Here is a 27,881-nt window from a genome sequence, read left to right on the forward strand (position 1 = left end):
AGTATATGGATTTTCGAAAAAATTTAGTGCTAACACTGGTCAGCTCTGATAGTTCTGCTGTGTGCCGTTTTTACATGATGCCTGTGAGCTCAGACATTCAATTCAAACGTTACCAAAATGAAATTTATTGAACGCTAACTGCATCAATTCCGTTCCGGGGTGACAGACAATAAAAAATACGATCGAGGTAATGAAAATATGCAACTGAATTGTACGTTTATGGGATAATTTACAAGAAAAACTTTATTTTCCTAAATTGCAGCTGGCGCCGATCTTCACTTCAAAATAAATGTCGCAAGGTCTCACATTACAGTTTCAGCTGAACCGTGCAAAAAAGGAATTTCGTTCCGGGGGTGACAAGAGAAAAAAATATATTAGAAACAATATATTTAAAGTTACATAACTTTCTGATAGATTACTGCAGCACCTTGTAATTTAATAACAAAAAAACACGTTGTAGTAGTGGAAAGATGGGCGAAAATTGTCGGCATATTATCGAAAAGTAGAATAAGATATTGGCTTTAAGCCTGTAACATCGGCAAAGTAACAGCCAATGATAGTAAAAAGTTGCTTCAGGGGCTCCTCTGGGATTGGGGGCCCTAAGGCTTGAGCTTCATTAGTTTCATACTAGATACACCACTGGCTGCAAAAGATGGAAATTACTTTGTCATTTTCATCAATTTATTCTTTTCAGTTTTAGCTTTTTTTACATAGACTTCAGGCTATTTTACCAGTTTGAAATTGTTTGCAATTTTAAAAAAAATCAATATTTTTGAAAACGTTCTGGGGGAAAGGAGGTGCCCCTGGGGGAACCCACAAGGACACATCGGTGGAAAAATGGGCAGAGGTGCCCGTTCCTCGATTTTAGCTTAGATGAAACATTGATCACAATTTTCAGCAACATAGACCAGTTTTAGGCATTTTATCTGTTTTTTTCACTTGTTATTTGTTGACCTTTGAACTTTGAGTTAAGGTCAGCCCTAAAATGATTTGATTTTCTGTTTTGATAAAGATTAGACACTTGAAAGTATAAACGAGCCATAAATACAGAGTATTTTAGCTTTCAGAATCAGTTTTATAGTAAAACTCATAATTGGCAAAATTTGACCCTGGTTGACATTTGACCCGCAATATCTCGGAAAAGCCGCCGAACCTGGCTGATCACCTTTCATATTCGTAATCTACACAAAAAGCTGGTCTAGAAAAGTTGGATGAAAATTTGTCCCTCTTCCGGTGGTGATCCCCCTTCCTACTACCACCCGACTAATGGACCGAGCTGCGCGACAAACAAACACACAAACACCGGTCCGTGAATTATCGTAAGGATGAGGGAAGAAAGGGGAAGTGATTGTGAAATTAGGGTTCCATCTTTATTTACATTTGACATTGTTCAAAACAAACGGGGACAGGAACAACACAGGTATGAGAGGCTGAAAGTCCTTCTCATGCACCAAAGTTCCCTCTGTATTGTTGTGGATTCTCACCCGCCCGGCCTGTGGGCGACCACCTTTAGCTAATTGCGGCCGCACGTGCCCCCTGACCATGGCAATCCAGTCGCAGCTTTCGGAACAATGCCGAAATCCAGCTACGGGTGTGTTTTTAACCACACCACAACCTTGTCAATGCTCTGCCCGCGCTACAGGGTTGATCGCCGAATTGTCGATTTACCTAATTATTCACGCGGACAGGCTACCGAGAGGTTGTACCTCAATGGGACCTGCTCGGAAACGAGCCGCTTTTAAGCAGCTCATTCCGTTTGCGTTTGCCGAGCGGTTTTATATCACCAAGCCCTGTCGGACCCGATTATCTTATCGGTGTTAAAAACCAGCTAATATTCCGAACGCAATAATGGCAGTTGAATGGAGGAAGGGACGCAACGAGCAGGTGAATATTCCAACAATGGGGGTATTTATTTTACACGCATGCAGTCAATGAAGCAATGGGGGCGGGGAGGGATGGGGACAGGACACGAGCAAAAAGACCCACAGCCGTTGTTTACTCAGTATGTACATGGACTTATAACAATCCCACTTAAAGGACAAGGCGCCACAGACTTCCATGCAAAACCCCAGAAAAGAAAAGGGAGAACTGGGCCCGTAAGCCTTTAATGTTTCTCAGAGCCGGGATGACCGAAAGGCTATGAGAGGCTGGGCAGGTTACCTGCCACCCTTGTGGTGACTCACGAGGCCCTGGTTCAGCGACCCTCGGTGTCTCTGCCCGACTCCACTGCCCTCGAGCTCCACTTCCGAACTCGACTCAGCACTCAAGCCCGAACTCCACTCGAACTCAAGTGGTTTTCTCCGACTCGGCTCCACCAACTCCTGTCCAATTCCACTCACTCCGGACTCCAACACTCAACTCTGGCGCTCTCCACACCGACTCGCCAAGGAGACCAAGAAGAGAGACTCTCTCATCAGCTCGCCAACCGCCCACTCTCTTTCTCGGCGTTCCAACGTGGCCCTTTATCACCCCGGGGCATTCGCCCTCCCTTCACGGCGCGCGGGGGAAAATTCCCGGAGAGTTAGTTAGTAAGCTCACAGATTCTCATACTTAATTCCATCGATTCGCCACAGACTTAATACCATCGATTGCTTCCATTCGCCACGGACCATGCAACACCACACAATGCTCTTCCCTATTAAATCCTTACATCTACCCCCATAATCATCACAACACATACAAACATTCATACAGTTAAGCCCAAAATTATTCATACCCCATGAAAAATCTGAGAGTTTTGCATTTATCTCATACCTCCCAGCTGGAGTGGTGGAACTTTCACTTCACCCAAGGACATTTAGTTGGCATGTACAAATCCACATATATTTTGGCTCAACATTATTAGCATAACATTTTGGGTCAACATTTTTTTTTGCCTGTCCAAAATTTTTCATACCCCATACCAAGTCTCAGAATTGAGGCCAATGTTTGTGATAATGCACATGCTTTTGATATTCCGAAGATTCTTTATAATGTGATGCAATTATTCCAAGATGTGTGCATACAATCTGAATGCATTACAAATGTGGTCTGTTGAATGTACAGTGAGGATTGTTATAGAACAACACTCTGCTTTTAGACTATAAATTAAGGGAGCTGATGCAATCATTCTCAGGTCATTGTCAGCATGGCGAAGAAGAAAGGTCAGTGAGGACCTTCGGTTGTGCATTGTGAATGCTCACAAGGAGGGGAAAGGCTACAAAGCTATTTTGAAGCAGTTCCGAGTGCCAGTTGCCACCATACAAAGCATAATTAGGAAGTACAAGGAGTTCCACACTGTAAAAAAAACATTGAAGGACGTGGTCGGAAGCCAAAGGTGTCGCCTTGTCTGGCAAGAAAAGTATGGCGAGAGGCCAACAGCAATCCACGGATCACTATTAAGGCTCTCCTGAACAACCTTGGCGAGTCTGGGACCAAGATATCAAGGCAGACACTCCAGCAGGCGTTGCACAAGGGGGGTCTCAAAGGACACCGACCAAGAAAGACTCCACTCCTCCATCCCAGGCACAGAAAGGCTCGTCTGGCCTTTGCAAAAGCTCACCTGGACAAAGATCCAAGCTTTTGGTCCTCAGTTCTGCAGTCAGATGAAACGAAAATGGAGCTTTTCGGGCACAGAGATGTTGCTTTCATTTGGCGAAAGAAAGGTGAAGCATACAACCCGAAGAACACAGTCCCGACCGTCAAGCATGGAGGCGGGAGCATAATGCTTTGGGGATGTTTCTCAGCCAGTGGGCCCGGAAATCTCGTCAACGTGGATGGCATCATGAAAAAAGGAGCAGTACATCAAGATCCTTGAGGAAAACATCAAACAGTCCACAGAGAAACTTCACCTCGGGGAGCATTGGACGTATCACCAGGACAACGACCCAAAACACCCCGCCAAGTCAGTCAAGAAATGGTTCTGGGATAATGATGTAGACGTTCTAGAGTGGCCAACCCAAAGTCCGGACCTCAACCCAATCGAGAATCTGTGGAGGAAGCTCAAGACCGGAGTGATGGCAAGGAAGCCTTCCAACTTCAAAGACCTGGAGACCTTCACGAAGGAGGAGTGGGCCAAAATCCCTGCAGAGACATGCAAAAACCTTGTGAGCAAGTATAAAAACCGTTTGGAGGGTGTAATCACAAACAGAGGCTTTTCCATTGATTACTGAATGTGACTTTAAACTGATCTAAGCAAGGGTATGAATAATTCTGGACATGACATTTTTTTGTAAATCTATCAATATAATACCTCCGAAACAATGTATTTCTTGAAATGTCTCTTGCAGTGATTCTTTCACCTGTTTGTCACATTCTTATGTAACTTAAGCCAGAAGAAACTCATTCCTCAAATAACATGATTCAAAATACTCCAAATTTGGTCAGGGTATGAATAATTTTGGGCTTAACTGTACATACATTCATACAAATATACAGAGACATGACAGAAATAAATGGACAACATGATTTTAAAAGAATTTATTTCTTGAACATTTGAAGTTCAATTGATTCTTTATCCTTTTCTGTCCTGCATTATTTAGTCTTTTTTGGAGTGTGGCATGGAGCAGCATCTTCCAAGAACAGTGCTGTTTTTGACCATGTGACCAGTGGAGAAGACTGGGAGAAGTCCATCCTCAAGGATAGAAATGTATATCGTCGAGTTGATATTGCCAACACACTCCACAAGCCATGACCAACCAGCGCTCCAGATTTCTCCCCACACCATCACTGTAAAACCACCGTTTGACAGTTGCCTGCAATCAGTTCAAAGAGAACTCTTGACTGGGAAGTCTCCAGACCCATACGCGTCCAATGTCAGAAAATTGAGCAAATTGGGACTCATCTGGAAAAAAAATGACAGCATACATACTGTATATACATGACATACACACATTTATATAAAACATATAGATATACATACATGTTTGTTTATATATATACATACATATATATATATATATATATATATATATATATATATATATATATATTGTTACGGCCGCGAGCGAATTATGAGGGCGTTTCCTCGTTTGTCCTCGGAATAGCCAGATCTGGGGCCACCGCCCACAATTAACTTTGTGGTACAGTGGGTTGCTTTTGAACCATGAACGCCACTCAGTTAACCACGAGTTCCAGTGTCCATCATCTAATTATGCTGCTTAACTCGAGGCCACGTGGTTTCCTGAACGGGGAGCACGCCCTCGGCAAAGCACCAATCTCATCTTAATTGGATCTTAATTAGGGCGGCCGAGCGTTTAACCGCTGGTGCGTGCCGACTATTATTGGTCAATTTGTGTGCTCATTACCTCCCAATCAATCTAGGTTCAGACAATGCTGGATCAATGGAAGGAAAGGACAAGCGCGGACAGATTGGAACGTCAACAAAGCAATTTATTGATAAGAAAATAAATAAATAAAAACAACTTTTTAATTCTGTGTGGTAAAAATTAGTAAATTCAAATCAATTAAAATAATCGGAAGCAAATAAGTAATTAATCAGGCCATATCAATGAAAAAGATCGCATGCAAATAAATAATTAATCAGGCACTGATAGAAAAAGAGACAAAGAGAAGATGCTTATCTGGGAGTGACTTACTTAACAATTAAACATAGCCAAGGGTACGCAGCAGATCATTCGGTGGGGGGGGGGGGAGGGGAGGGAACAGAAATCGTCTCGTTCACCAAATCGAAGTTGTACGTCAAATAGAATGTCCTGAAATGTGTGAGCATGCCTTGTCCGTTGTCAGCGCCCAGCCTTGCCATGCACCTACTTGCAAACAGGCCGGAACGCCAATCAACGTCACCCCCAAGAATCAGGTATGCCAAGAGCAGGCCCCGAGCAGAGCGAGCATCAACGGCCCGAGCGTCACCCACCGCCAGGAGCCACCAGAAGCCACAACCGACAGACAGCTGTTCGGAACTGTGAGGCACTGTAAAGTGCTGAGGCGCTGAGGCTGTCACCAACTCCCTTGGACTCCGACTGACTGGTAAAGCCATCTGACTCACTGGACTTTGACTGACTGGTAAAGCCGTCTGACTGATACCGACTCACTGATGCCAACTGACACATAGAAAAAGGTAACCGATATTAGACGGAGGACCCTAAATCAAGTGGTTGAGTTATTGGCATTCACGGTGGGTCAGCACATTCACAAAATGAGATCAGTGAGTGCAACAAAGGCTTCTAGAAAGATAATAAGGAGAAGACAACAGGGATTAAAAGAAAAGAGAAAGGAGGGTTGCCCTTTTGATGTCGCAACATGAATACTTGGCTCATGGGGGATGAAACCCTGGTTCAAATCCCATCTACCATATCAAGGAATAATATGGAAACTGTCGCAGGAGGAGACCATTTGGCCCATCATATCAGCACCACACCAAATATATCCATCAAAGCGACGTCATTTAATTGGGGGAATGAGAGGAGTGTGAGGTGGGGTGGGAGCAATGTGGCACAATCAGGGATATTCCAAGGGTGTTAAAATAAAAACAAGGACAAATGTGTCCAAGAGCCGCATCCTAAAGGTTTTGTCTTCACCAGAAGAAGAGGAAGAATTAAAAAAAAAACTACAACAACAACAACAACTTCCGATATTTCGTCATGTGTCGCACGTCATGTCCGTCATGGACGATCTTCATTCATGATGAGAAAATAGTGTATTTACGAAATTACAATATATTAAATGGAATAATCTTTAAATAGTAACGTGAACTTTTCGTAACTTAAAAGCAAATGTCCGAATAGATTTAAAAATTCATGATAGACGCTCTCAAAAGGCACCCTCAATGCGAGGATGTGTACAGGTGTTTAGTATTTAAGGAGATCCGGATCCTGTATATAAAAGAGCCGAGTCCGAAAGGTTTTGTCTGAAGAAGAACAAGAAGAACAAGAACAAGAAGAAGAACAAGAAGAAGAACAAGAAGAAGAACAAGAAGAAGAACAAGAAGAACAACAACAACACTGAGCTCTCTCTGAGCAGCGTTCGCTACACGAGATGCTGCCAAGGACAAATGTGTCCAACAGCCGCGTCAGAAAGGTTTTGTCTTCACCAGAAGAATAACATGAAGAAGAAGAAGAACAACGCGGAGTTCTCTTACAGCCAACGTTCGCGACGCGGCTAAAAAGATATGGGCAATACCCCGAGGTGCTCACCCGGTTGAATAATGATAATGAAGAGGAAGTCAACATCGGACGGAATTAGCAAAATGGGGAAAAAAGTGGTTTCAAACACCTATTTTAGGGAGCAACCCCCACCCCCAAAAGACCCCCTCAGGTCTTTCTGTGGACCCCCTCAGACCCAAAGTAATTTTTTATGCCATGAACAAATGTCGGTACATCATGGGTGATGAAGGTTGTTGTCTTGTTTCATCGGCATTGCATGTCGAGTTTCTCAGAACAATGCAAATACCTATTTTTGGGTACAACCCCACCCCCCCCCCCCCACACCTGCAGACCACCTACCTGGCCTGATTTTATTTTTATATGCTGTGAACAAACTTTGGTGCATACTGTACCAGTCAAAAGTTTTAGAACACCCCCATTTTTCGAGTTTTTACAGAAATTTAAGCATTTTAATGTTTCAATGCACTCTGAAATTAAACCAAAGAACAAATAAACAATTGCAGATAAAAAAAGAAATCATGGAATCGTTTGGTAGAACAAAATGTAATAGAAATTTTTGACTCAAAGTAGCCACCTTTTGTCGATATAACAGCCGAACATACTCGCGGTATTTTTTCGACAATGGAAATCAAATATTATTTGGAAAGTTCTTCCCAACACTGTTGCAGAAGTTCCCACAAATGTGTTGAACCTGAAGGTTGTTTTACTTTCACCCTTATGTCCAGTTCATCCCAAACCAGCTCGATGGGGTTTAAGTCTGGAGACTGTGCTAGCCATTCCATCGATTTGAAGCCTACCGTCTTGTTCTTTTCTTCTTAGGTAGTTCTGACATCGCCTGGAGGTATGTTTTGGGTCGTTATATTGCTGTAGGATGAACCCCCTGACAAACTAGGCGTTGACCAGAGGGTATTGCATGGCGCTGCAAAATGCTGTGGTAGCCCTTTTGGTTCAGGGTGCCAGGCAGTCTGTGCGAGTCGCAGACTCTGGATCCAGCAAAAAAGCCCTAGACCATCACGCTTCCTCCTCCATGTTTGACAGTTGGTGTCACACACTGAGGAACCATCCTTTCGCCTACTCGACGGTGTAAAAAAACCCTGCGTGATGAACCATAGATTTCAAATTTTGATTCATCGGTTCATAAGACCTTCTTCCAATTTTCAGTCATCTACTGGCGGTGCTTCATGGCCCAGGCAAGCCTCTTTCTTATTTTGCCATCTTCGCAATGGCTTTCTCACTGCCACTTAACCTGTCAAACCTGCAGCTCGAAGTCTTCTTCTCGAAACTGAGACTTCCTTACTTCGACCAGTGTTAAGCATTGCTTGAAGCTGCTGTCCTGTCAACCACCTATCATGCAAGCTGTTGACACTGAGAAACTTGTCTTCTGATTGTGTTGTGGCTTTGGGTCTGCCAGACCTCTTCCAATCAGAGTTTCCTCCAGTTTCCAAGTGCCTTTTGATGGTGTAGGAAACTGTACTCACTGACACCTTGGCGACTGCAAGCACTGACACTGCAAGCATATGCATATATGTGCATATGCAAGCCATCATTCGTTATCTGTGTGCCAAGTTTGAACAACATCGGTTAATGCATGTTGAAGAAATGGTCGAGGATGTGTTCGAGACCAGGGTTTTTTCCAACTAAAATGGCCGACAGTTGGCCAAATTTGATCACATCACAAAAGAAAATGATGTGCATATGTATAGTACCATGCGTCGTCTTTGTGCCAAGTACAAATGAAATTGTTACATACATGTCCGAGATATGGTTGCGGACGCACACACACATGCACGGACATGAAAATTGAGCCAAATCCATAAGCCCCCATTTCAGACCAAGTCCAACGGGGGTGAATAACACTTGACGGGTTGACTCAGCCTGTCATTCATTTGAGGTTGGCAACATGAGTACCAATTTGCTCGGAAAAGGGAGCCATTGGAGTATCTTGCGACAAAGTGGTGACATCCAAGATTGTGCACCCAGCCAATGAAACTACCTCGGCAGTCTTATGCACCCCATGGTGTGAAGAGTATCGATCATCCATCCATTGTATTCTGTATTTCAGTAATATTTGTGCAACATTCAAACTCTTTGCTGAGATACATTTCTTTGTCCCTGGTTTTCTCCTCCGATGGCCGATCTAATCACATTATGCCTTCCAAGGCTTCCGCAATGTGGCTTTTCTATAGCATGGTGTTTCGCTCAAATACTTCCCTGCACTATTTTACTCTCGATTCACCTCTTCTCTCTTCGTACTTTCAGTTCCGATTCGATCATGTCTTTTTCTCATTTGTTATTTCGTATGGATGTTAAAATTAACTTTGTCCAGATAAATATAATCATTATTGTTGAAGTTGTGAAAATATAAATAACAGCACAAATAGACAAAGACAAAGACAAAGGAGTTTCTCACATACCTTCCCACATTCTGTGCAGGAAATCTCCGATGCCAACAGGCCCTGGAATCTGTCATTAATGATGGAGTCCGCTTTTGCTTGTGAATTAACCAGCTCTCCTCTACGGTCTCCTGATGGAAGACCTAAACACATGCATTAGTGTTTGAGATGTCCTCTTCAATGTGCACACAAGGTGTGTGATGTTTGACGACAAATCGAAAAACAAATTATTGCCTGGTGTTGGTTTAATGGTTAGGGTGGGGGCTTGGGATCTGAGGATGCAGAGTTCAAATCCTGTTCAGATGTTGAATTAATACCAGGTGGGGTTAACTCTGCCTGTCATTCATCCTTCTGAGGTCAGCAAAATGAGTACCAGCTCGCTGCTACCCTGTGTCAGAGTGGCAACCCTTTTTGGAATGTGTCCAATACCCTTGGAGATTGCTTAGATAGCATCAATGCTCTGCACAGAGAATGGTCCCAATGGATGGATGGAATTCTGGGACTAATGAAATTATTGCAGTCAGGGACATCTCCATTTTGGACATGAAAATGTCAGTGAAAGATGAAGAAAAGGTGGTCACCAAAGATAAAATTAATGAAAAGGGGTTGTGGGATGGGAGGAGGTGTATGAAAAAATACTTATAGCTATTTTTGTGTTTGTCATATGTTGATAGCTCTGAACTGAATATCATTTGAAACTCATCGAATACACAGCAATTTTCTGTTTGAAAAAGGTTTTTCACAATTTTTTGGTGTTCTTCTTTTTGTTCTCAATGTTTAAAAACAGTAAAGTAACAAAAATCTATCTGTGGAGGTCTTGATATGATTGTACTCACTCTGTTGGGATGACCGTCAGCACCTGGAAGGTTGATGCAAGTAGGGTGAATATACTGACTCTGGCTCACTTTTCCCCAGGTAAATGAATGGGGGATTTTCAGCGATTTATATTTTTTTTCCCAAAAAATAAACCCCCCTTTTTATCCCCAAGGTATATTTATTTGTCTCCCCTTTTAACCAAGGGACACTTTTTTAAATTAAATAAACATGTTATGTGTGGGGCGGGGTTTGTGTGGGCAGGGGGACGTTGGGACGTTGGGACTTGGGGTTTGTGTGGGTGGCGTCAAAAAAATTTCAATTTAACTTTGTCTTTTGTAATTCCTGTGAATAAAATGAACCTAAAATCTCTTCCCCTTCTAAATCATACATCTTACAAGTCCAAGGAACCGTATCTATTACATCAACAATTTTAAAAAGTTCGTTCGTCCATCGTTTAGTATAACCCTTTTCAAAATGAGATTTCCATCTATATATTCTGACGATATCACCAACTTTGAACTTAGGTTTTCTGACATTAATCTCTTTTTCATATTTTAATTTTGTGAATGTTTCTGATGGTTTCATATTCATTGACGTGTGAATCGTGTCATTATACTTATCCACAATATCCTGAATAAAAGATGACCATTGTTGTGAACCGAGTTGTGTGAATTTTTTATATAGTCATTCTTTTAAGGTACGATTAAAACGTTCAACAACAAACGGCCTTTCCTTCATTAAAGGTACTGTATAATGTAATGCTGTTATTTTTTAGAAAATTCAGAAATGTCTTGTTATAAAACTCTCCACCCTCATCAGTCCACAATTTTTTAGGTTTTCTCTTACTTTTATTAAATATCTGTTGAAAGGCTTACATAAGAGTATTACCTGTTTTGTTTTTTTTAAAGGGACAACCCATGCGTATCTACTCCTCAAATCAATAACGGTTAAAGCATACTTGTACCCCTTATCATTATTGAGTTCAATCAAATCAGCGGACCAGATATAATCAACTTCCTTGGAATAAACCTTCCTTCTCTGAAACTTTGTGAATATTGGTTTATGTAATTGATCAGCTAATTGCTCTTCAGTCTTAATGACATCATTAGAGCCCATAAGTTTTTTGAATTTCTAAGTCCAAGTTTCAATTTAGCATTGATCATCTTCTTCACGATGAACCTATCAACTTTTTCTCTGAGCGTTGGATTTATTATCAGAGACAAATTATACAACATTTCTCTATCGGCTTCATGTTTTTCTTCCAAAGTTGTGGTATTCCCATAATCAATATCGTGCCTCATGCACACTTCATCAACTCTATTGATGGGCTTACTCCATGATTTAGGATTGTCTGCCTCATCTAATCTTTTATCCAAGTTTGTGCCTGGACCACAGAAAGAATACCCTGGTAGATGAAATTCCCCTGGTATTCCAGTAGTTGTAAATTTACTTCCTGATAAAAACTTTTGTATATCTCCTCCGAGTTTGTGTTTGGAGATAAATTGATTTTTTTTTGAACCACACACCGAACATATACCTTTTTGTATAACCCTGTTATTTTTACTTTTCAAATATGAGATTTTTTAGTATTAGTTTTCTTTTCACATTTAAGACAATAACTCATTTATTTATGAGAAAAATTCCGACAAAAACCTTTTTAGTTTCCAACATGCACATTTGAATCTTAATTTTTAAAACATAAAGAATCCTTAGAAATGCCTTCACTCTCTCCTCCATTTATTTCAGAAAAAAATGAAAAACTTGAATTAAAATCAATATCTTGCCGATGACAATAGTCTTATCGAAAATATTGCAAATAGACTTGTCAATTCTTTGTTTTCCTCCTGGTGGGTTGTTATTTTCTGTAATACCTCCAATCTTTTTTTCATCTCACTCGTTTCCATATTTATTCAGTCTCGCTCTTTCCTCACTCTGCTCCTTCTCTCTCTTCTTCCTCTCCTCCTTCTCTTTCTTCTCCCTCTCCTCCTTCACTCTTTCCTCCTTTTCTCTCTCTTTCCTCCTTGTCCTCCTCTTCTCTCTCTTCAACTCCTTCCTCGTCCCTTACTATCCTTGAATCGCTTACACCCCGTAGAATATCATACATATATTCATCAGGATTTCTTGTTATTCCTGTATCCAAAATAATTTTTTTTAAAACAGGAAACCAATAAAATTTCTTTTGAATTTCTAAAAGAGCCTTACCTTTTCTTAACTTTATAATTTTTTCATTATTTAACATTCTAATTAAATCCAAACTTGTTGGTTTATCAACATCAGCATAATGCCAATCTTTTATTGAAAATACCTCAATCTTATGTTGTAGAACATATCTATTAAAATACCGAATACCCTTTTCTTGAAGGTATGCTTGAACACAGAAATGATAATTTTCTTGAAGCCTTCTTGCCGTCATTTATGTATTAGAAATATCTTCTTCTTCTTCTTCTTTCGGCTGCTCCCTTTAGGGGTCGCAACAGCGGATCATCCGTATGATCCGCATCGTGATTTGGCACATGTTTTACGCCGGATGCCCTTCCTGACACAACCCTGGTAGCCTCTTACGACACAGGGACATGGTACACCTATTTTAACCGGGGTATACACTGGCCTAGTATACTGGTATTCATTTCGCCGACCTTGGAAGGATGACAGGCTGAGTCAACCTCCAGGTGTATTAATTCAGTGGCCCAACGGGGCTTGAACTCAGGACCTCTTGGATCCCAAGCCGCTTCCCTAACCACTGCGCCAACACCAGGCTATTTATGTATTAGAAATATATGTAAGAATAATATTATGACATGAAACACCTCCCCATCTTCCCATAGTTAAATCATTTTGTATTTCCTTACTTATTATATTTTTATACAATACTGTTTTCATGATATAAACTAGGGCAAAACCATTATTATATTTACCCTTATTAAATTATTTTATTTGTTGTTTACTAAACATGCTTCCACAAAACTCATTCTCAATACCAAGTGGATAATATTCTTCCTTACGAGACTGATTCAATTGTTCCAGGTCTTCTAGGTCAATTTTAAATGACCAATTATACCCTAAATCATTCATATCATACCCCCATTGTTCTATTCTCATACAAACGATACGCCCTTCTTTATAAAAATTAATTTTAATTCGAACTGTGAATTCTGTATGACCTGGAGATAAAATCAACACTTCTGTATCTTTGGAATACACGGCCGTATTATTTAAGGATATATATTGTGATAAATCACTTAATCTCACCAAGTCATTCGCGTCAGTTGGGCTTGGATAATTTTTTAATTTATAAGCATTTTTCATATTAATATTTTTGGTTATATTATATTTATGTCGTTCAGCCTGTGCCTTTGTGTAATAATTTGATAAATCAATATCCAGTTCTTGGGATACACCAAAGATAGAACCATCTTTACCAACATAAGTCATTTATATTAGATAAAAAAGAATGTCATAAAATTTTTAATTTTTGTTGAGTTGAAATAACACATACTTACATAATTGCCCACAACACTTGGAATTTAATTCTTGGACTTGAAATATTTGATAAACACCATTCTGTAAGAATTTTATGACTTCAACAGGTGGTGGAAGACCAAAACTATCAAAATAATATTTGTCTTGATTATTAAAAATACAAACCCAATGAGAACCGTTCCCATTATTATCTTCTAAGTTCATAATAATATTCTTTGTATGTTTAGGCAAGTTTGTTAATTCATCTCTGACACAAATAACCACATTATGAATTTTTAATTTCTTTCAATATTTGACAAGTTGTAAATTTGATGTTGTATTCTTTCCAAATTCTTTAAACCACTCATCAATGCTCATTTATTTATTCGAAAGATATAATCTATTACCCCTTTTAGTTAATTTTACACCTGCTTGTGCGATAGAAGAAAGCATATCTCCAACTAACAATCTCACTTTATCAGGCAGACCTTCAAGTTTTTCAGCAAAATCTACAATTACACCACTTCCACTAATTTGTTTCTCCAACTCTTTGTTATGTCTTTCCAATTCTTTTTGAGCCCGGAGTTGAGCCTTCCTTGTGTTGGCAGTTTTCACCGCTGTTGAAATACCACCCGTCAATGCTCCAACTGCACTTAAACCAGCAAATAAAGGAATTAGAAATGGGAGAAATCCTCCACTCGTCTCTCTTATTGAATATTTTTTCAACATTGGTTTTGTCATTTTAATTTTAAGTGAGCCAGTATCGTTCAAGATTTTAACCTGTTCTCTTGTGAGCAAAACATCAATTTTTACTGCTCCTTTTCTCTGAATTGTATTAACGTTGATCATACAAGGCTTTTGATTTTGAACACAAGATGATAGTTTATGAAGATTGATTTGATTACCATATACCCCAGTTGGTATTTTGCCACTCATTTATTTAACAAAAAAATATGCGAGCCTAATCATAACACCATTATCTGTATTAATCTGCAATTCTGTTTCTTCCAAAAGCAAACAATATGTATCAACTTCTTCACTCTCTCCTCTTTCAATGTATACGGAAGTATCCACTCGATTAGACTTTATAGTTTCCTTTTGAGCACTCAGGTCAAACGCATAGATTGTACACCAACTTTTAAATGCTGTCATATCCAAAATAGGTTCTTTATTTCCATTACTTTCACACACCTTTTGGTAAGACTTGTATGCTTCAGCAAAATCATATTTTTCCCAATAAATTTCCAATCTATCTCATGGATAAAATGTTCCATCGAGAGAAACACGAAGTTGTTTCACCTTAGCATTATCACTCAATGCATTATTCTTATCAGTAGCAGTATCACCATCTGGTTTTAAAAAAAAATGATCCACAGATATCGTGGCTTTCCTTCCAGAACACCCAAATTTCACGTGTAAGTGGTTTGGTTTCGTTTAATGTGTTGACATCTTCTTTTGAGGTATGATACACTGAGTGGTTTCTTTGAGTTAAACTTCTGTTCAACATCTTAGTCCAGCGGCTAAGACAAAAAATATGGCAGTATATTTCACTTTGTGGAGAAATTATGAAACTTTGCACACAGATTGGGGACCCAACTCTGAAACGCCCCCTGGTGGCCGCCATCTCGAGTTTCAATATGGCCGCCTAAGATATGGCCGCCTAAACTGGATCGGATAGGAATGCAATTTCATTGGCTTACCCCCAATTTTCAGCCTTGAGGAATCCAGTGAAATCAAAGACAATACATATCTGGTGTCCGCCATCATGGATTCCAAGATGGCCACCATGGTCGACATATTTTCTTATAACCCATAATCCAAATTACATAGGACTGCAACTTCAGCGGCCAACGTCATTTTTCGGAGCACTGTCCGTCACAGGCACATAGGGATGTGCACTGGAGATTTGCTTTGTAGCATTTGCAGTTTCCTTTACAAATTTTCTTGCACTTGCAGCTCAGGAGCTCGTAGCACGCCTTCGATGCCTCGGGTAGTCCGGTCAATATCTCGCCATCCTTCTCCAAACCCCAATCAGCTGGAGGGGGAACAACTGGGTTGGAGACTAACGACTGACTCCAGATATGGCCTGCTTTAAATGTAGCTCTGCTTGTGTGTTCCAAGATATCCGATGCTGTTGGAGGTATATTCTGAATCTCCCTTGACCTCTTCGTGAACAGGTAGCGCCGTGCAGCATCCATTTACAGACAATGTGATTTACAGGATTTACTTGACAATCCTTCACTTGTTTACCTGTTTCCTTCCTTCGTCTGTAAAACTCTCGCCAAGATCTCAGTTAATACCTGTCTCCCTTATACCTGTGTCTCACCCTTTCAATGCTTTGGTTTCCTCATAGACAGTTCACTCAACCTGATTAATCTCCTGTCGATATGCGAGTTGCTTTGGCAGCTCGATCGCATGGTGCACTCCACAGGACAATCATGAGGGAAAAACCATTTGTTGCAAACAGAGATTGGATGATGATACGTCATATTTTGAGGGTGAACAAAATATCTGAAAAGGTGAGGATGGTCACATTGAAGAGGAAAAAAAGTGAAGGAATAAAGAAGAAATGTGCAGGTAGGTAGATGACATTCATGTGTTCCATTTGTTTCCATATTTCTGTACCTTTTCAGCCTCAGGAAAATCCCCGGCAGCTGGTGGAGATTTGCCGTCAAAATGATTCATTTCTGGAACAGAAAGTTTTTGTTTGAGGAGAGTTCAGTTTTACAAAGATACAGACACTTGTACAAAGGAAAATGCAAATTGTGTTTGTTCTCACCTTTGATGGAAGATTGGCTCAGTGCAGTATCCGCTGGTTTCACTGCATCAGGGCAATGAGTCATTTTGTTCATTTCGATTGCAGACAATGATATCTTTGCAAAATTATCAGCCAATGGGGAACAATGCAATGCATCGCCTTTCACTGCAGACGACACCTCACTTGCTGGTTTGTCTGTGGATGGGGAAGGAGATTCTGCTGCTCTTAACTGCAGACGTTGAGGTCTTTCCTCGTTTGTCTGCAGATGGGGCAGGAGGCTTTTTGCTGCTTTTAACTGTAGACATTGAGGTCTATCCTTGTTTGTCTGCAGATGTGGAAAGAAGCTTTCTTCTCCTTTTCACTGCAGATCTTGAGATCTTTCCTTGTATGTCTGCAGATATGGATGGAGGCTTTGTTCTCCTTCTAACTGCAGATCTTGAGATATTTCCTTGTTTGTCTTCACACGTTGAATGACGATTTGTCTTGTATTGGACTGCAGACAGTGTTGTATTTCTTGGTTTGCCAGTCGATGTTGCAGGACCGCAGACATTTCCTTGCACTGCAGCTTGTGTTGTTTTTAATTGTTTGTTTGTCAGCATTACAGGAGACTGTGCCTCAGCTGATGATTTCAGACATGCGCCATCTATAAGTACATCCTGATCCCATTCACTCTTCCCATGGGTCTTTGGCTTCTTTCGATGCCAAACCTTTTTTTCTTATTGCACTCTGTGGTAGTTTTTCACGAACACTGGAGCTGCAAAGAATGAAATCACAAGATGAGGAATTATCATATATTCAATGAGTTCAATTTACACTTAAAGATGAGGGTGAGGATGAGGGAGGTTTTCCTCTGTACTCTTGCACAAACATCCTCTCATCAAAAACAACTGTGTTTTTAAATATTGGCAAACTGTCCAGCAATTGAACAAATTCTCTTTTTATTTTGTCTATCCTAAACAATTGATGAGAGCCATCTATTTATTTTGTGGCTCGCATGAAAGACTCAAGGTATGCGCACTCGTCTCTGAGCTGTCTCGCCTGGCCTCAAATCTCAAACCATTCAGAAAATGCCATCCTGGTGTTTCAGAGGTAGGCAAGGCATCGATGTGTTTGTCCGTCCCTTAGATGGACATTAAATAGGGCGTCCCTCATGCCAACAATTGTTGGAGCACGTTAAAGATACCCTGGTTTCTTCCATGAAGAAAAAGTTTCCATTGAAATTTGTTATTTGTTGAGGTTGATGAGTTGTCACCGAAATAAGCTTCTGTCCGACATCAGACCTTGCCAGCTGGTTCGTGAAACACTTGGGCCAAAATCTTTCCTGAGCCTAACCAACAATAAGGTGAGAAAAATAGAGGCTGTTAGTTGCAGTAGAAGTGATAGGAGTCGTATTAATTCTCGTCATCATGCTTTTGCTGGAATTGCCACAATTCCATTTAATGTCGCTCCTATCCTCACCTCTGCGAGTACAAGGTCTTGACTGCAGTTGGTAAGGTGGAGCATTTTAAGAGAAAGCAGCACCAAGAGAGAAAGGAACGGGAAGAAAAAACAAATTACCAAAATAACACATTTGTACGAATAACTTGTACGAATATACAAAGTGCCTTGTCGAGATATACAATAAAGTGCTTCATTTGTTGTCCAAGTTTCCTGAATATTTTGAACAGTGTTGCCATATTCTGTCGCCTTATATTTGGAGACAATGTGTGAGTGTATCAAGCCTTTCAGGCTCACAGCACTGAGTTCCACCACATTCCTCTCAATTTTTACCTTCCTCGTTTTATATATTGCCATCTTTGCACAAGTTGAAATAAAGTTGACAAGGAGATCCCGAGACTTGCTCTACTTCTTAACCGGGTGTCAGATGACAAAGTGTTGATGAGAAGTGAAGCCAGAAGCGCAAAAGTAAGTTTTTCATCAGCAAGAAAATTGGCTGAAGATGGCAACATTGCAGGTACATGTGAAATACAGTTTCTCTTTCACCAAAAAAGCAGCATTCCTCTGCAACGTTTGTGAAATCCTGACTCCAGAGCTTAAGGCACCATGTAGCAATTTCCAACTTTAGTCCACCATTGTTCTTGGCGTTGGGTAAACATATAGTGCAGCATTTCTCAACCTTTTTACCCTTGTTGGCGTTGCTCTTTTATATTTTTGGTTTTCCTTGAACCCTTGATATAGTTTTCATGTCTCAGGGAACCCCTGCATAAAAATTATTATATACCATTATTAATATCTCGCTCTTTTATATTTTTATCGTAGTTCACGTGGTAAATATCATATTTTTTTCGGATACCTGGCTTAAGGAAAAAATGACCCCCTTTTTGTCAAATTTATTGGCAATGAAAAAAAAACATACTGCTCCTTTATGAGACCTCACACCGAGGTTTTAATTCACAAAAAAAAAAATCTGTAAACACACAAAAAATATACATAAACAACCAATATCACATACGTATAACACATATAAACATAACGATAGTATATAACTATCACAATAACTTATCGTTTATTGACAATTTTGAAAAGGCATAAGATAAATCATAACAGAGAAGATAGATGGACACCGTGCATGTATCCCGTACTTTAGTCAGTCACTCAATGATACACGAATCCGCCACGTACAGGACGTCCACTAACCCGTGAGGGCGGTTTCACACTGGCGCCATATAGGCATCGTTAAATACATTCCCAATGGTTGTTATAATTGCAAATAATATAAGAGGTTGAAGCCTCTATTATAATAACCAAGGAGTTTCCAACAATATGCCATACGTGTATAGTAAAATTACGAATATTAAACCAAACAAAAACTACTCAAAAATACATTAGCCTAATTATTAGTTTCTCGCGGAACCCCTAGCGACCTCTTGCGGAACCCGAGGGTTCCGGGGAACCCCGGTTGAGAAACACTGATATAGTGAGCCACAACATGGATGACTTCGAAAAGTAAGTGGAAGAATCTCACGCCAGGGAGTGTGGCGTCGGGTTGCAAGAGCCATGTTGTGGAGCGAATGCATGACCAGCAGTTATATGTTCTTCCTTGACAGACCACGGAAGGACATTTTAGCTGCACCAGGGGGCCAACCCAAGTTGTGTGTGGGTGGTGGCTGAGGAAGCTCACAATGTCATGGTTAGATTTCAAAATCCATGGAGTTGCTGTTGGACATCTGCAAAGTTTGATCACCCTCATTGAGATTCTCCAGAAACACTGTTGAAAAAGTACGACGCCAATGAGCATCATTGCAGTGCAGGATTCGCATGCAGGTCGCGTTGAATGGTCTTCTGCCTGGATGTGTGGTAGTGGCTTCGAAGGCAGGGAAAAGACTGCCCACCTTCATCTCAGGGCAAACTAAGAATGCCCAAGGAAACCCAGAGTTTGCCATTCCAAAAGTAGTCCAATAACTTCATCTGCATCTCAACCAGAAACTTCTCTGGAATTCTTATGCATGAGATGATGAACATCAACGTTGGAATGATAAATTGTTTAATGAGGAGTGTTTTCCCTCTCAGTGACAGGACTTTTAGCAGCCCACTCCAGTCTGTCAACTTTGCTTCTACCTTGTCCCCAAAAGTGTTCCAGTTGACAAGTGGTGAGCACCCACTTGAGATGGACAAATGCACCCCCAAGTATTTTAGCTCATTGCGACTCCATGTCAATTCCTGAAAACGTTTTGGGAACTCTGTGACTTGCATTGGTCCAATCCGAAGCCCAGAACTTTTCCTCCAATTTATTGTCACAGACGATGCTGTTGAATAGACCCACTGACAATCATAAATGGCTTGCATGTCCCTTGCACTGCTGGCAAAAACAAGGATGTCATCTGCGAATGCAGAAAGTATGAGGGAGAGCCTGTTGTTTGGTACCACCATACCAGTTAGCCTTCGCCTCATCAAACAAAGGAAGGGTTCGATGCACAGGGAATAAAGTTGGCCAGACAAGGGACATCCTTGTGTTATTCCTCTTTCGAATGGAAAGGGGGCGATCAAGTGACCAGTGACTTTAACTAGGCATTCTGCCGACATGTACAACGTCTGGATCATGCCGACGTATCTCCTCCCCAACCCAAAAAGTTAGCATGGTGTCAAAGAGGTAATCGTGGTTCATTTGGTCAAAAGATTTCTCTTGATCCAAGGAAAGGAATCCAACTCGAGTCTGAGTCTTGTCCGCATACTGGATTACGTCTCTGACCAGAGATATGTTGTCAAATATTGTTCTGCCAGGGATGGCATATGACTGGTCAGGGCTGATTAATTTTGGTTACACCAGTCCCAGGCGATTTGACAGCATTTTTGCCATGATTTTGAAGTCCACGCACAACAGAGGCACTGGCCGATAGTTCCTTATATCTTTCAAGTCACCCTCCTTTGGAATCAAAGCCAAGGTTGCTCGCCTCCAAGACAGTGGCATTTGGCCAAATCACATGCTTCCTGAGCTACACTAAGGTAGTCAAGTCCGATCAAATCCCATACTTCGGTGTAAAATTCACAAGACAAGCCATCCACTCCAGGGGACTTATCCAGCAACAGGCAATGCAGAACAATTGTTCATTCTCCCAGAGAAAATGGAGCTTCGAGTCACACTCTGTATTCTAGAGCCACTTCAGGGAGGTTGTTCCACAAAGTGCCACAATCATCCGCATCCACCTTCTTACCTGAGTAGAGTTGAGCATAAACACCTCAAATTCGTTCATGAACACACTACGGATCATTGAACAAGGAGCCATCTTCTGCCAGAACACTGGATATCGTACTAAGTCGACCTTTGCGCTTTTCCAAAGTTTTGAGATAACTCAAGGCATATTCATCCTCAATAAGAAACTGCAACTGAGAGCGAACAAATGCTCCTCGTGCCTTAATAAGACTACATGCTTTGAGAGTGCTCTTCTTTTCCTCATAAGCACGCAATTCAGCAGGGCTGAGCGTGGTAAAGTGACACTCAAGATGCAACAATTCCTCTTCGAGCTCAGCAATTTCCACTCCAATTGCTTTTCTTGATCCATAAGAGTATTCCTGGCAAAACAATTTCAGTCGTGCTTTCCCAACATCCCACCGGAGTCCAAGTGAACAAAAATCACCTTTTCTGTCATTCCAGGCTTGCCAAAAGTTGCTAAAGTTCAACAAAAAAACAAAGAACAAAAAACTCTTCCTCCTTGATTAAGTCATTGTTGAGATGCCAAAACCCAGTGCCATGCCTTGCCTCAGTCAGGGAAAGATGAACCCAGGCCAGATTATGGTCTGCAAAATGTGCAAATTTTATACCGGAACAACTTATACTCCTGCACAAACGGTAAGACAAGTAAAATCGGTCCAGTCGGGTTTGCGAGATATTACCACCCCTGATACTTGTGGAAGTAAATGATGTATCTGTGGGGTGCTGCACACACCAAATGTCTTTCAGGTTGAACAGTGTTGAACTACCTTAGCAGAAGGACTGTGTGGCTCTTTACCAACTCTATCTCGGGAGGGATTGAGAGTGTAATTAAAATCCCCTCCAAGAATCACACACTCTTCGTCAGGCAAGGTGAGCATGAATCTCCACATGTGATCAAAGAACCGCACCATTGCAGCTCCAAAACATGGTAAATAAATGTTGTCGAAGTTCACAACAAAATCTTCAAACCTTACCTTAACAAGCAACAAACGACCCAAACTGACTTCATTTGCAACAAGTATTTCAGGTTTCACACTTGACGAAAAGAGGATAGCCACTCCGCAAGATGTATCCGTGAGGTAACTCAAAAAATGCCAATCCTTGCCACTGACTTTCCCATCAGAAGGCAGCCTCCTGGGTTGTCTGGGTCTCCTGTAGAAAGGCGACTCCAAGTTTCTCCTTTAAACAGAATGACATTACTTGGTGCAAACAAAATACATCTTCACACCCGTTAACATTCAGTGATCCCAGGCGAAAACATAATGCTGTCATTACATATAATGAGAGTTATGGAAGGAGAAACACAGTCGAAGCCAACTCAGGCTTAGCCCCATTACGTAGCAACTTTGCAAGAAACTTCCTGATTCAGACTTGCTCAGCCGAACCTGAAGTCTTCCTTTTTGTCCATCTCTCCTCAGTGTATAGGGAATGCACGAGTGTTTTGTAGTCTTTCAACCGCTTTAAAGCAGTTTCAACTTTTTTTCCGACTGTGCAAACTTTGCTCAAGGAACTCCAATATTTCATGGCCAGGAAGACACAAATGATGCCCGGAGGGCAGTTCCGATTCAATGCCCGTTCATGATCCTTGATCCCCTTCCCAGTCACCGATGCTCTCCTCATCTTCGCTGTCTGGGAGCTCATGGTCTTTCTCCTTTGGTATATCTGCAATGTATGACAAATCTTCTACCTTGTCGTTACTTAAAACTGACTTTGCACCTTCTCCTAGTGACACAGATGAACACTACATTGGTACTAACAAAGCAGTCCTTGCATCACCACGTGGCAAAGCCATAGGGATTGAAGATGCTTTGATGGTAGGGACAGGGGGATCATCCGTTTGAGGTGCTACGGTAGAACTCTGCTTGACTTCACTGTCTACATCTACTGTGGACTTGTGGCAGCACTCGAGACCTCAGTCAGTGCAGGTAATGCCTTTGTCGCTTGTCAGACCGGAATCTTCTGCCTGTCTGTCACAACATGAAGGGGTTCCACAGTCTATTTTGAAGCTTCAGTGGTGGTCCTTTCATGCAGAACTGCTGCTTTGGATGCAGCAATCATTGAATTATGATGAATCCTCATTTCAGTTGTTTTTGGTTTGTCTGGATGTACTGTGTTAGCGACAGACATCTCAGTCTCATTTGACTCTGACAGGTCAGGAGATGCCACAGAATCATTCTTCATGACCATGCCAGGCTGGTTCATGGATGTTCCCTCTTTCTGTTCACTCAAGTCTTTGGGTGCATCTGGCAGCAAAGACTTCTGATGATCTGTAACTTCAGGAACAGCATATTCCTCATTTTCCATTTGCACAAATTTGGTCACAATTTCTGTCTCCTCCAAAATACTTGAGCTTGCAGATCACTTCAAGTTCTTGTTGGCTGTGTCTACAACATCAGTTTGATCAGCAGTCCCTTTGTCTTCTGGTTCTGATTTTCTCTTCTGAGCTCTCTTTCCCTTTCCCACCCTCACTGTCTGCCATTGATCGTCAGCAAAAGAACGGCCAGGATGAGAAGACAATGCAGAAGCTTCTGGAATGACACTTTTCTTTTCCTTCGGCTTGTCAAGGTACCAAAGAGCAGAAACTTCATTTGAGATCGTGGGGCAGTCTGCTCTCATGTGATCCTTTGCCTGACATACAAAACAACAAGGCTCATTGGTCATATGAAATATCTTGTAACTCTTCCCTTCAAAAGGAATAACAAAGGATCCCTCACATTCCATGTCATTTCTCAACTCGATACGAGACTTGTCTTTTGAAAGTCAGGATATGAGGTAGGACAGGCTCACGATAACCGAGAGACAGGGGCCTAATAGGTGATCCTCGCACTCCCAATCGGTCCAGGAAAGGCACAAATGCATTATCAGCCATGAAAGGAGGTATGTTGGACAAGGTAATCCGTGTACCAAGACTCGAAAGCGCATTGACTTGTACAAATAATCCACCCACAACAATCCTTTTCTGTATCGCCTTATTTGCTTCAGCTTCGGATTTGAGGAAGAACACAGCCCTTCCAGACATTTGAGGCAGCAACTATTGTTGATGAACCAACAACATTCGCCATTTCCTTAACATTTGCTTCCATTGGGATAGCTTGTCCCATCTCACATCTCACTCCATGTTTCCTTGTCAACACGTTAAATGGATGTGTGGAGCTGCTCACACTTGCTTGGCCAGAACAGCTCGCGGCAACGCCAGCTCATTCACGATTCATCGACATGTTTAAAATACCGAGATATATCTTTTACAAACAAAATTGCTCACGAAATAAAGGACAGTGTGTTTACCCGAAAGGAAAACAAACGTTGAAAAACGCGATTTTAAACAAACTCGTTTGAAGCAAACATTACTCAGCTCATTCACAATCAGGTCAGGTATGGGAGCATGTGCCAGAACAGTGCGTCGCTGCGTCCACTTTCCTCCGGTACTCCAGGCGCCTCCGTCTGGCCTTCCCCCAGGTAGATGCCAGGCCCATCCCCATCTCCTTGAGATGCTGGTCAACCTGCTGCAACCACGAGACACGTGGTCAGCCCATTGGCCTCCTCCACTCACAAGACTCCATCGCTAAGAGAATCTGGTGAGCAGGATCAGCGTCAGGAAAACGAGCCACATGTCCATACAGCCGCAACTGACGCCCACGCACCATGCAGGTAACAAATCTCATCCGAGTCTCTCTCAGCAACCGCTCGTTGGACACAAAATCTGACCAGCGATAGCCAAGGATTCTCCGGAGACCCGGTACCAAAGGAATTAAGTCTCCGTCTCAGATCCTTGGTCAGAGTCCAAGTCTCGCATCCATAGAGCAAGACTGGAAGCACCAAGGACCTGAAGACTCAGACTTTCATCCTCCCGCACAGGTACCGGCACCGCCACACCCCATGATCCAGTGAATCCATGACTCCCCAGGCCTGACCCAGACGTCTATTGACCTCTGACTCACAGCCAGCAGAGACATGAATATCACTGCCAAGGAAAGTGAATCGCTCCACGACCTCAACATCCTCACCACAAACAGACACAGACAGGACAGCAGCATCCAAGATGTCATTGAAAGCCTGGATCTTAGTTTTGACCCAAGAAACCTGTAATCCCAGCGGCTCCGACTCCTCATTCAGCACCTTGAGTGCCCCCAAAAGGATATCTAAAGTCTCCGCAAAGATGAATGCATCATCTGCGAAATCAAGGTCCAAGATCTTAACATTCCCAAACGATGCACCGCAGCTTGATCTTTCCGACATCCTCCCTAAAATCCAGTCCATACAAGTGCTGAAAAGTGTGGAGCCAGTACACACCCCTGACGAACTCCAGTAACAACTGAAAATAAGTCAGAGATGGTACCACCACACTTCACAGCACTCTCAATACCAGAGTAGAGCTTGGATGAACACAATGCACGAATTCCCCTGTAAGCGGGACGAGAATCACCTGTCCACAGGTGATGCTCTACCCCCTCACAAATTCCTCGCACATAGGCCTTCTTGTCCACCCTTAGTGCACGTACAGTTTTACGCCTCAGCTCCCTGAACAGCACATCTCTGCCATTCAGCCTGGCCCTGCGACTCTGGTCAATGGTATCCAGTGTACCTTGAGAGACAAAATTCTTCTTTGCCCTGCGGTGAGTTCCAAGACATCCACCGGCAACATCAAGGACAGTGGTCTTGAAGGCACTCCACAACTCTTCAGGACCCCCCAAAGCACCCCAAAAAAACAAATGTCCACTCAGCCTGTTTGCAAACTCCTCAGCTACTCTCTCATCCTTGAGCTTGCAAACATCCAGCCAAGGATGGGATGGTACCATTCTCCAGGATTTAAGGTGCAGCTTTAGAGTTGCTACAACAAGCAGGAGGTCAGTATTGAGGAACTGAGCACTCCGGTAGACCCTGCAATTCTGGATCATCCTCCAGTGACCGTCAACGAGGACATGGTCAATCTCCTTTGCTGCACCACCAGCGTTGGAATACCAAGTCCAGCGATGTGTTTGTGGGTGCTGAACCCATGCACCAGCCACCCTCAGTCCATGACTTCTTGCAAAGTCAAGGAACTTCGTGCTATTCTGGTTCATAGTTCCTGACCTATGGGGACCAACACATGTCTCATAACCATCCCTATCAGTTCCATTCGATGCAGTGAAACCCCCAAGACGAGAAGTGTATCTCATCTGGGGCACTGATCAACCACAGCCTCGAGCGTGGCGTAGAACGTGTCCTTCACGGTGAGGTCACTCGCCTCAGTTTGAGCATAGACAGAGACCAGGGAAATGACACCTAAGGAGTGACGAATCCTTAGTCTCATAATACGCTCGTTGACCGGTGAAACCTCAATTATCATTTGGGTCAGCTTATTGGATGCAGCTACAGAAACTCCTTGAGTATGGTAACCATCAGAGCGACCAGACCAATAGTAGGTGTAACCACCCACCATTATCTCGCCGCAATCCGGTCTCTGAACCTCAGAGAGTTTTGCAATACCGATGTCCAAATGCTTGAGCTCAGATGATAACAGAGAAAGGTGATCATCCTCTCTTAGGGATAGGACATTCCAGGCACCCACCCGAAGGGACCGCCTCAGGTTAACCCAAGGAGACCGCTGTCTGGTGGACGACAACTCAGCACCACTCCGTCACACTCTCCCGCAATCTGACCCAGGTATGTTACCCCGTGGTTTCCCTACTTTCATCAAAGATTGGGGGTCCAGAAGGCTTTGCCCCAATCCCGTCATCCGGTGAGCTGCCCTGCGAAGGGAAGCTGCACAGGAGGTACTCCCACGGAGTGGGTTTTCAGATTTTTTTTTTTTTTACGTTTTTCTGTTTTGTGGAATGAAGCGTTTTACGGTGGCCGGAGTGCAAATCCTGCCACCAACCTCCAAATAAAAAAGTAACCCAACTGCAGGAGGACGTCCGCAGACACAGTTGGGCACTGGATATGGATGGCCGTTGGCTCACAAGGAGCTCCTCCGCCCTTTGACAGGTTTTGTTTTTAATCCTGCAGGGTGTCCATATCCAAACACCCTCCTCACCAGAAAACCTGGTGGGGGAGACTCTTTAGTCGCCGACAACCCGACCATGGAACAGGTTAGTACAGGTTTACATGGTACCTGTACTAACCTGTTGCTGTTGCAGCAACATTTATTTTACTTTATTTCCCACACGACCTCTCCCTCACGCACTCCACACACCGGGTCACACAGAGGAAACCTCATGAACATTCGTGCGCCATTCATTCATTCACAATGTTGTGTTATTTATCACGGTAAAGGGACATGAAGTAAAAAAACAAAAACAAAAGGAATTCTAAACGATATTTTATCGATAACGACACAAGTCAAGCTAGGCCTCAACACAAAAGGTCTCATTAAAGAACGAAAACACGAAAATAAAATAAACAAACGAACCAACTCGGTTCAGAGAACCAAAACAAAACAAAAATACCAATAGAACCGGAGTAGTGGGACTACAATGATGAATAGTTGGAGCAACTCGAGGAGCAGCGAAGATACGAGGAAACTCGAGGTAGTAGTTGTCGTTGTCGTTGTTGTCGTTGTTGTCGTTGTTGTCGTTGTTGTCGTCGTCGTCGTCGTCGTCGTCGTCGTAAACAAGGAACTCGGACTGAGGAGGAGGACATTTGGCCCATCAAGCCTGCACTGTATCTAAACCACATGAATCAATGTAACAGTTTCTCAAAACAAATTCACCGAGGGAGAGGGT

At 42.2% G+C, this 27,881-nt stretch overlaps 1 long non-coding RNA gene across 1 annotated transcript; it reads right to left on the reverse strand.

The window, feature by feature from the left end:
• Nucleotides 1-1,952: 1,952 nt before the first annotated feature.
• On the reverse strand, nt 1,953-27,880 carry LOC147029904 (uncharacterized). The gene is made up of 5 exons (XR_015056131.1): nt 27,606-27,880; nt 16,551-17,283; nt 16,397-16,458; nt 9,518-9,639; nt 1,953-4,822 (listed from the first exon to the last, which is right to left on the reverse strand). It is a non-coding gene; the product is annotated as an uncharacterized LOC147029904 (long non-coding RNA).
• Between the last annotated feature and the right edge of the window lies 1 nt (nt 27,881).

This window comes from Eptatretus burgeri, chromosome 3, assembly GCF_056783735.1.
Source record: "Eptatretus burgeri isolate ZD-2024b chromosome 3, Ebu_testis_v1, whole genome shotgun sequence".
In the NCBI taxonomy this organism is placed as follows: Eukaryota; Metazoa; Chordata; class Myxini; order Myxiniformes; family Myxinidae; genus Eptatretus; species Eptatretus burgeri.